General features: G+C 39.1%; 1 long non-coding RNA gene across 1 annotated transcript; it reads left to right on the top strand.

Moving 5' to 3' along the window:
• The first annotated feature begins 2563 nt into the window (after positions 1 to 2563).
• On the top strand, positions 2564 to 7598 carry LOC311599546. Its single transcript, XR_014779936.1, has 3 exons — positions 2564 to 2789; positions 6666 to 6748; positions 7033 to 7598. It is a non-coding gene; the product is annotated as an uncharacterized lncRNA (long non-coding RNA).
• Positions 7599 to 8696: the final 1098 nt, after the last annotated feature.

The following is an 8696-nucleotide window of genomic DNA, read 5'->3' as shown; positions in this document are numbered from 1 at the left end:
TATATACCTCCAGGCTAGGTCTATATAGAATAAATCAACATGGGTCTAATATATCCTTTTTGTTGGTGTGGGGAATATTACATACAGTCAAGTTTAAGACCCCAATCCCAGCCCTGTAGACCTCTTTGCATCTCTCCCTTGTCAAGTACTATTAGTTCTAAAGGACTCAAGGAAAGAAGAAACATCAGTGCTCCTGGATCTCAGTATCTTACAGCTGGGGAAATGTAATTTATCACATATCTAGTGCCCTTAGAAAGGCCCAGGGCCAGAATAAGGCAGTACCTGTTTGAGATTCAGAAGAAATGCCTTAGGGTTTTATGGAACAGGATGGATTTTAAGCTCAATGAGCAAAGAGGAATTTGGAACCATCAGTAGTGGAAAGACCAATTATCTGTGAGTGAAAAAAGCATGGAGAATTAGCTTGTCTTCTAGCCTTTCACAAAAGGGGTAACACAGGTAGGGAACTGTGGGGCATTCATTCACTATGTCACATCTCCATTGTGGAAAACCAATGACTGAGTAGCAGTTCTGCAGCACTATCTTTTTCCCCTCCCTTTTACTGAAAATAGATGTTTTTCTCATATAATATATGGTCACTATGATTGCACCTCTCTCTGCTCTTCTCAGCTCCTCCCCACTGCCACCTGAAGCCAATCCTTTTCTGTTTCTCAATAGAAAACAAACAGATTTATAAGAAATTTTAACATAATATAACACGATAAAAACAAAAGTTAACACATTATAATTGGACGAAACAAATAAACAGAAAGAAAAGATCCTAAGAGAAGAGACAGAGACTCACTTTGGAATCCCATAAAACAGTAAACTGGAAGCCATAACAAATACACGGAGGACTGGGTGCAGCTATAACACTATCTTTATTTTCCCTCTTTAATACATAATTTCCATGAATTTTCATAATTATTCTATTATTTTTTACTTTTACAAATCCCTCTTTAACACTACTTAAACATCTTAACTTTCTGTTATTGTTTTTTGTATAAACTTTTAAAGAGTTCTCTTGCTATATGTTGTTTCAATTCAAATTTATATGTTCAAAGACTCTCGCTGTGCCATGGACATATCAAGGATTTTTTTTTAATTTAAAAATTTATTTGAGTAATTTATTCAGATTACATCTAATTTGTTATCTCCTCACTTATATCTTCCTGTTCCCTGTCTTTTTCACCCTATTCCTCTACCCTAGGTCTGTGACAGAAAGGGACCTTGTCCCCCACTAAAATATCATAGCCTATCAGGTCTCTTCCTGGTAGCCTCTGAGTGTCATCAGGTCTCCCCACCAAGGGGAAGTGGTCAAATAGGCGACTCCAGAGTTCATGTCTGAGTCAGTCCCTGCTCTCTACACAATTGTGGAGAATGTGATGCCCATTAGCTAGATCTGGATAGGGATCCTAGGTTTACTGCATGCATTGTCCTTGGTTGGTGTGAGTTCCTTTCTCTAGGAGGCTGAGCTGAGAAACTGGTCACAGAGTTTTCTTCAGCTTTCTGGAGGCTAGCTCAAGAAGGCTCCATCCTGAGAACTGGTCATGATGAAGGCCTTCTGGGCAGGGAGGGAGCGTAGGGCAGCCATCCTCAGCTAGGTTGAGACAATAGAAATCTATGACCCTTCTAGAGGGAGAAGGGAGCCTCTGGCTTGTGAAAGGCCAGACCACACTTGATTAAAATAAAAACAGTCAAGAGTCAGAAAACTGAATTTTAATTCACTAAGCTTAATGATAAAAGAAAGACAAGAAGAGAGAGCTACAGGAGATAAATGGGGAGTGCACTGCCAAACCTTCCAGCCCCTGGGTTTTTAGACTAAGGGTACTTGAATAGCAAGAGACACTCCCAGGACACTTCCTGGGTCTTGTTTCCAGGGTACCTTTGATATGTTTTTCTTCAAAGAGCCAGCTTTTGATTCCTTTTTGTGGGTTAGTGTCTACAAGGAACTATCTTTTTAACACATTTGGGTCTGGTGGGTTGTTATCAGCAGGAGGGTCCACTCACCTAAGTCTGAGAGGGAGTGTCTCATCCACCTGCAGACAAGGGCCCACAGGTTAGTACAATAATTTGAGCTGACCCACTTGTGTCGAGATCCACCAGTCTTAATGGTCTTCCTGTAGGTTTCTAGGACCCTCTGCATCTTTCTATTTCTCCTTTCTTCCTTACCTCTCTCACCTAGAGTCCCAACAGGAAGTATCTATCCCAATCTCTGGCTAAGTGAAGACTTTCAGGGGACATCTCTGTTGGGCTAGTGTCTGAATTTCCCATGTTTATTCTATAAAGTCTAATGTTTCTTCTCTCATGTGTGTACTTTTTTAGTTCAGAGATTTTCTATTCTTCATATATTCTCTCTTGAAAAAAATTTTGAGACAGGGTTTCTCTGTGTAGCCTTGGCTGTCCTGGACTCCCTTTGTACACCAGGTTGGCCTCAGATGTGCATCAATCTGCCTGCCTCTGCCTCCTGAGTGCTGGGATTAAAAGTATGCATCACTATGCCTGGCTTTTCATATACTTTTATCCCAATATGTGTTTTAGGAAAGAATTTCTTTGTTTTGTTTTGAAGAGAAGATGTGGTGCTTACATCACTGAGATCTTGGGGATAGTCTACACTTTGATCTTTGTGCCCATCGAATCACTTTGAGGAAAATTAGAGCATAATCCGTTCCCATGTGTCCAGTTAGAAAGATGGAAGATTTACACCGCCTTAACGATAAGCCAGTGGCCTCATGATCTGAAGAGTCTGGAAGGAACTTGAGCTTTAGATTCCTCTGAGTTGCTTTTGCCTTGTGAGTATTGTTTTATCTTCCGGTTACATAAAGATATAATGTAATGATTCCATGCATTATATTAAAAAATAACCATACCCACAGAAGAAGGGCAATTGTCATCTATGTTGTCATTGTTTTCCTTATTTCTGACTACAACCAGACCTCACATTATATAAAAACAGATGGGCATGGGTCTTGTGCCCATCCACGGCTAAGCTGGTATCAGACTGAGATGAGAGTATGAATATTATTTCTGGATTCTCCTGAGCCCCTCCAGGAGCTAGAAGTGGAATCATCTTTATTCAAGTCTCATGAAAGAAGAATGGATGGCTAGAACAAAACTAAAGCTTTGCTTTTGGAAGGAAGAAAATGGGGCCAAGAAACAAGTTGAGGTGGCTAACAACAATCATAGCTACAGAAGCCATAACTGGACCTTACAGCATAGATGGATATGGTAGCCAAAGGGAATCCACACTGAGATTAGTTGTTAGTTGACCATGTCTACTAAGAGGCCACAACTAGATTAAGTGTGAAAATGACCAACATTTGCACACATTTGGAATAGCCACATTTAAAATTTCAGTGTATTCACACGAACAGCAAAACCTTCATGTGTAGATATGAAACTGATGATAGCCTACCACATTAAACTATATTGTTGATGTCACAGGGTGGGGTGAGCACCACTAGTATGAGCAAGTACATGGTGGAGAGATGGGAAAGAAAGAGAAATGAGAGGTGTGGGCAGTGTAACGAGAGGCAGAACTGGAGATGCTACAGCAGTGAGAAGAGCCTGATGAAAGTAGCCTGTGCTGCCACCTGAGGCCATGGTGAGGTCTGGGCCATGTTTCTGCCAAGGGCCCTGCCACAGCCAGGGTCTGTGTCTGTGTCCTGTGCCCATGTTATAACTAAAGGCCTGCAGACATCTGTGGTCTGGACTGCTACCTGGGGTGATGTTGATGTCTGAGGACTAAGCTGAGCTGCCCCAAACCCTCACAGGCTGTGGCATGTTGGAGAGCTAGACCCAATGACACCACAGCTTCCATGGCAAAATGGTTTTTGTTTCGTTTTCAATTTTCATTTTCTAAAATTTTGTTGTTTTCTTTTGGGGAAGCATTTGCTAGAGTGAATAACAGATATGGAAGGACTGGGAGACGAGTGAGATTAGGGTGCATGATGTGAATTTCATGAAGAATCAATAAAAAGTTAAGAACATATAGTTAAGAGTAACATAATTCCTAAGGTGGGGGATGGATGAATCATGTAACCCTTGGTTGCAGTTTTTTATAGCAGCGTTGCCACTGTAACTTGTGATGGCCAACATAGCAGGGTGGGAGTACCTAGGAGGCAAACCTATGGGGAGTCTGCAGGGAGTTTCCAGACTGGGCAGACATGTCATACCTTAAGTGAGGCTTGCACCATCCCATAGGCTAGAATCCTGTTTTAGTTTGTTTTCTCTTTCTGTGATGAAGACACTGTGACCCAGAGCAACTTGGGAAAGAAAAGATTTACTAGTCTTACATGACCAGATCATTATCCACCATTGAGGGGAGCAAGGCAGGAACTTGGAGGCAGGAAATGAAGGCGACTTCTTGAAGGAACATTGCTTACTAGAGTGCTTACTTATAGAACCCAGGACTGCATGCCAGGGGCACCATTTCCAGTGGGCTGGTCCCCCTACATCAATCATTAATTAGGAAAATGCCTCCTGTGTAAGACAGTCTGAAATGCTGGCCCAATTAGGATTGGTAGCTTTCTTCAAACCTATCCTGTTCTGATGAAGAGTAGCAATTGAAGCACTTGGGGCTAGAACGTGAAGGATGCAGGATGTCAGTGTCCAGAATGCTAAGAAGAATCAATCCTATCATGTGTGATCCAGCATCAGTATGTGGTTCTTTTGTTCTGAAAACATATAATTTCTCACAAGCATTACATAGTCCTAAAATTACAAATTTATAAGGCATGTGTGATGCACAGAACAATTAAGGCTGGCTCTCTGTTCTTTGCATGAACAGAAAAATATATATCTGTAATTTCTCAACATTTAGAAACTGGACAAAAAATGCTATTCCTAGATTGTTTAACCATTTCCCCCAGTTTTATTTGGGCCCCTACAAAGCTGTTATTCATCCCAACCCAGCTGGAAGAAACTTTAAGAGAACAACGCCCCATTGCCCTTAAGGGGGGCAGGTTTTTGGTTGCTTTCTTGGGCGATAGATGTTTATCTTCAGTGGGAGTTGGTTGTTATTATTGGTCTTATTTAGAGAGAAAACTAGCTTGGACTCAGGATTTCTTTCTCTCTTTTTATCTTTCATTCTTAGGTTTGGAGATAGGGATTGAAAGAAAGAAGGGGGAATATAGAAAATATAGGGAGGATAGGATAAAAAGTAGATTATTGAATCTACTCCTCAACTTAGTGCCTTAATTGTTACTTACAAAATTATTTTCAATTCACTGCTATAGAATTTTGTATATAGATGCAAAATAAGTTTAATTTTAGATACATTGGTATAGAATTCAAATTTAAGATTATTCTTCACACATCTTGTATATATTTCTACTCTAATATGCAGTATTGTGCCCAAACAATTCAAGTATAATATGAGGTTTACTTTTAATACTTTGAAAGTCCTATTGCAGGTGTTTAGGGTAAGTAAGTTATACAAGTTAATTGTCAGTTGACCAAATCATGGTCATTTCAATTACTAGTCTATTTTATCTCAAGAATATACATCCTAGGTGCAACAAATAGATATGATTCTATAGAAAGATAAGGTAAAACAATTATATAAGGTCTTCAAAACTCTCAGAGACCTACAGAATATGGCATTTAAATTTTTATTATTTTAAATATTCATTGACAATGAGACATGTTAACTTCTGGCAACACCCAGCCTATCTCAAAGAAGATGATAATCATCAAATAACTTCCTTATGCAGATGATTTCAAATATGGCAAACCAGCCACAGGGCATAATGTCCTCATTTCTACCACAGACAGAATTCTGCCTAAAAATGGGCAAGCTTGGATGCAGGCAGAGTCTACAGCTAAATTCTCCCAAGACAGTGTAAGCAAGTCCTTAATAGTTCCTGCCTCACAAATATGTCTGTCATATATATTGGGCCAGAAGACTGAAAATGATGTTCCAACATTATAGAGAGTTTTGGGTGACTGTTCATGCAACAAACTGTGTCTGTTATCTTCTCATTTGGGAAGTTGCTAACTGCACTCCTGTGCATATTCAGGTAATTAATTTTATTCCTTCTCAAGTCTCTGATGGGGTCGAAGACCAGTTAGTTTAGTTTTATAATTGAGATTAGTTGTTTAGGGGTTTTTGTTTGGATGTTTTTAGGTCTAGATAGATGTTTTAAGTTGATAATCACTAGATATGATAGATACTGATTTGAATTCAAAATTTTAGGTTCAACAGGATAGGAAAGATGTTTTCTTCAAGGATGTCAAATACAAATAGCCAAAACACTATGAATGTAACATTTATATAATTCATGGTTGTTTCATGGTTCTTCTTGCTGTAGGCAGTTTATTGTATATATGTGTAATAATATAAATGTATATATAAAAAATAAAAAATACTAATAATTAAAAAAAGAAAAATTACATAATATTGTTTAAGTCACCCTCAGATATAATGCAAGAAAGAAAGAAAGAAAGAAAGAAAGAAAGAAAGAAAGAAAGAAAATGCTTTCCATTTTGACTCCATTGACTTACCTATGGGCAATATGATGGAGGTTTTTTATTTGAAATTTCTTTCCTCAGATAGCCCTAGTTTGTGTCAAGTTAGCAAAAACCAACTAGCACAGGCCCTGAATTTCATATAAAGAATTCAACAAGCTAATCACTTGCATTCATATCTCTCTGCTTTCTTACCACAGGTGCAATGTACCCAGCTATGATGGTGTGTGCTCTGTAACTGTGACCACTTGGAAACAGAATGTCTAAGTTAGGTTAACCTGTGGTAAGTGTGTTGGGGTTTTCTTGATTGCTTTGCTTAGTAAGGGAAGATCTGGCCTGGACACGGATGGCACGATTCCCTAGGTTTGGGTCCTGGATGATATAAATAAGGAGAAAGTAGGCTGAGCAGGATACATGCATTGATTCATTGTTCACTGCTCCTAACTGTGAATGTCTTGCTAACAATTTTCTCAAGTTGTTACCATGTGACTTCCTTGCTATGGTGGACAGAAACCTGGAGTTGTGAGCTAATAGAAACCCTTTCTCCCCTAAATTGCTTTTGTCAAGGTATTTTATCACAGCCACAGGCCATGAAACAAAGACATCAGGCACATTGTCTCAGCAAGGGAAAAGAAATGCCACCTGGCTTTGCAGGATTCTCCAAACCCTGATCTTCTGCATATCATAGGGACTCCCTGCAAGTAAAGTGGTGACTGTTATGATATTGTTGTTATTATCGCACGAACTATTTTCACCTGCCATAACAATGACATTCAAATGTACATAAAGTAGCCATGCAAGTGTTCACATGGAAAAACAGAGTCCCAGACTGAGAGCTACATGTGATATGATGTTAAGGGGAAGGCAGACAGCCACAGTGTAACCTGGTATAGTTAACATGGGAGGTGACATGCTGTGAAATGTCAGATCTAATGCTGTGGCTTTAAAATGGGAACATGGTGGAACGTGTAAATGTGCTCTGCGCATACATCTGTCTAGTTATATATTTATTCCCTTGAGGCACTCATCCTTGAATTATTCAAGTTCAAATTGTACAGTATCTGGTGAGATGTATCCTTTGTGTGAATAAGACCTTCTTGCATTTTTATAACCGGTAATAACCCAATTTACAAATAATAAGTCACTTCTGCTCAACACTTAAATAAACAAGTTCCAAGTTGACTTTTTAATAGCAAAACTGCATTTCTGGATGCTATAGTCCATCAATTGGAATTGCTCAGAAAGTGCTTAGCAGAGCCCGCGTGCAAACAAGAGCAAAGGAAATGCTTTTTGGTGATAAGCATCAGGCAGTTAATATTTTCAAAGCATTTGCTCAGACATGAGGAGCTAAATTAATTTCCTTGAAGTGTTGAGGAGAATGCCATTACTAACCTAATCCCGCTTCTTCCTGTGCGCAGCACACAGGAAACTCACAGTGTGACAGTCAGCTGAGGCATGATTTATGCCATTCATTATTTTTTGAAAGGAGGAGTGTTTTGCATTTAAAATTTTTTCCATGTGATTACCCTGGCAGAATAGTTTCCCATTTCTAGTTTCCACAGTGAAATAAAAACAGGTTTGGTTTTTCAAGCTCAGCCATGTGATTTGTGTGTGTAGTTTCAATTTGCAATGTGTCAGCCAGTGAGCAGCTGATTTCATAACAGTTAAGAACCTCGGCCACATAGGAATGACTGAAGTGACGTTTCTTTAGATCGATAGTATTGCTAGGTTTTACTGAGGAAATAAATCATTTTGCCACATAGTTGCCAAAAAGTGAGGGGGCTTTTTTTTGGATCAATGATATAAAACTGTGTTATCTTTGGAAGTCTATGAAGCCTTAGTTCATCAATCAAATCAACTTTAATTAAATCTAATTTAATGGACTGCTGCCTAATAAAAAGCACACTTACAAGGCAGTCATAGTTGAAGTACATGGGCTTTCCTTTTCCTCCACAGCTGATCCACAGAGCCACAGAGCACTTGAGTGAAGCCGGCTAGCAGCTTCTCCTGGCCGATGCTTTTCTGAGTCCTTCTGTATGCCTAAGTCTTCCTTTTTTAAATATAAGAAGATAAAACTTCATGTTATAGACAGGAGCTAAACTTATCTTTAGGTCTTCAGTGTTAAAAAGTGGGTACCATCAAGAAACCACTTACCTTTCCCTAAATACTCATCTATCTATCTATCTATCTATCTATCTATCTATCTATCTATCTATCGTCTGTCTGTCTTA

Source organism: Acomys minous (assembly GCF_964271855.1).
Source record: "Acomys minous genome assembly, chromosome: 1".
In the NCBI taxonomy this organism is placed as follows: domain Eukaryota; kingdom Metazoa; phylum Chordata; class Mammalia; order Rodentia; family Muridae; genus Acomys; species Acomys minous.
The sequence above is the reverse complement of the archived record's forward strand: the minus strand, read 5'-3'. Positions and strand labels throughout refer to the sequence as shown.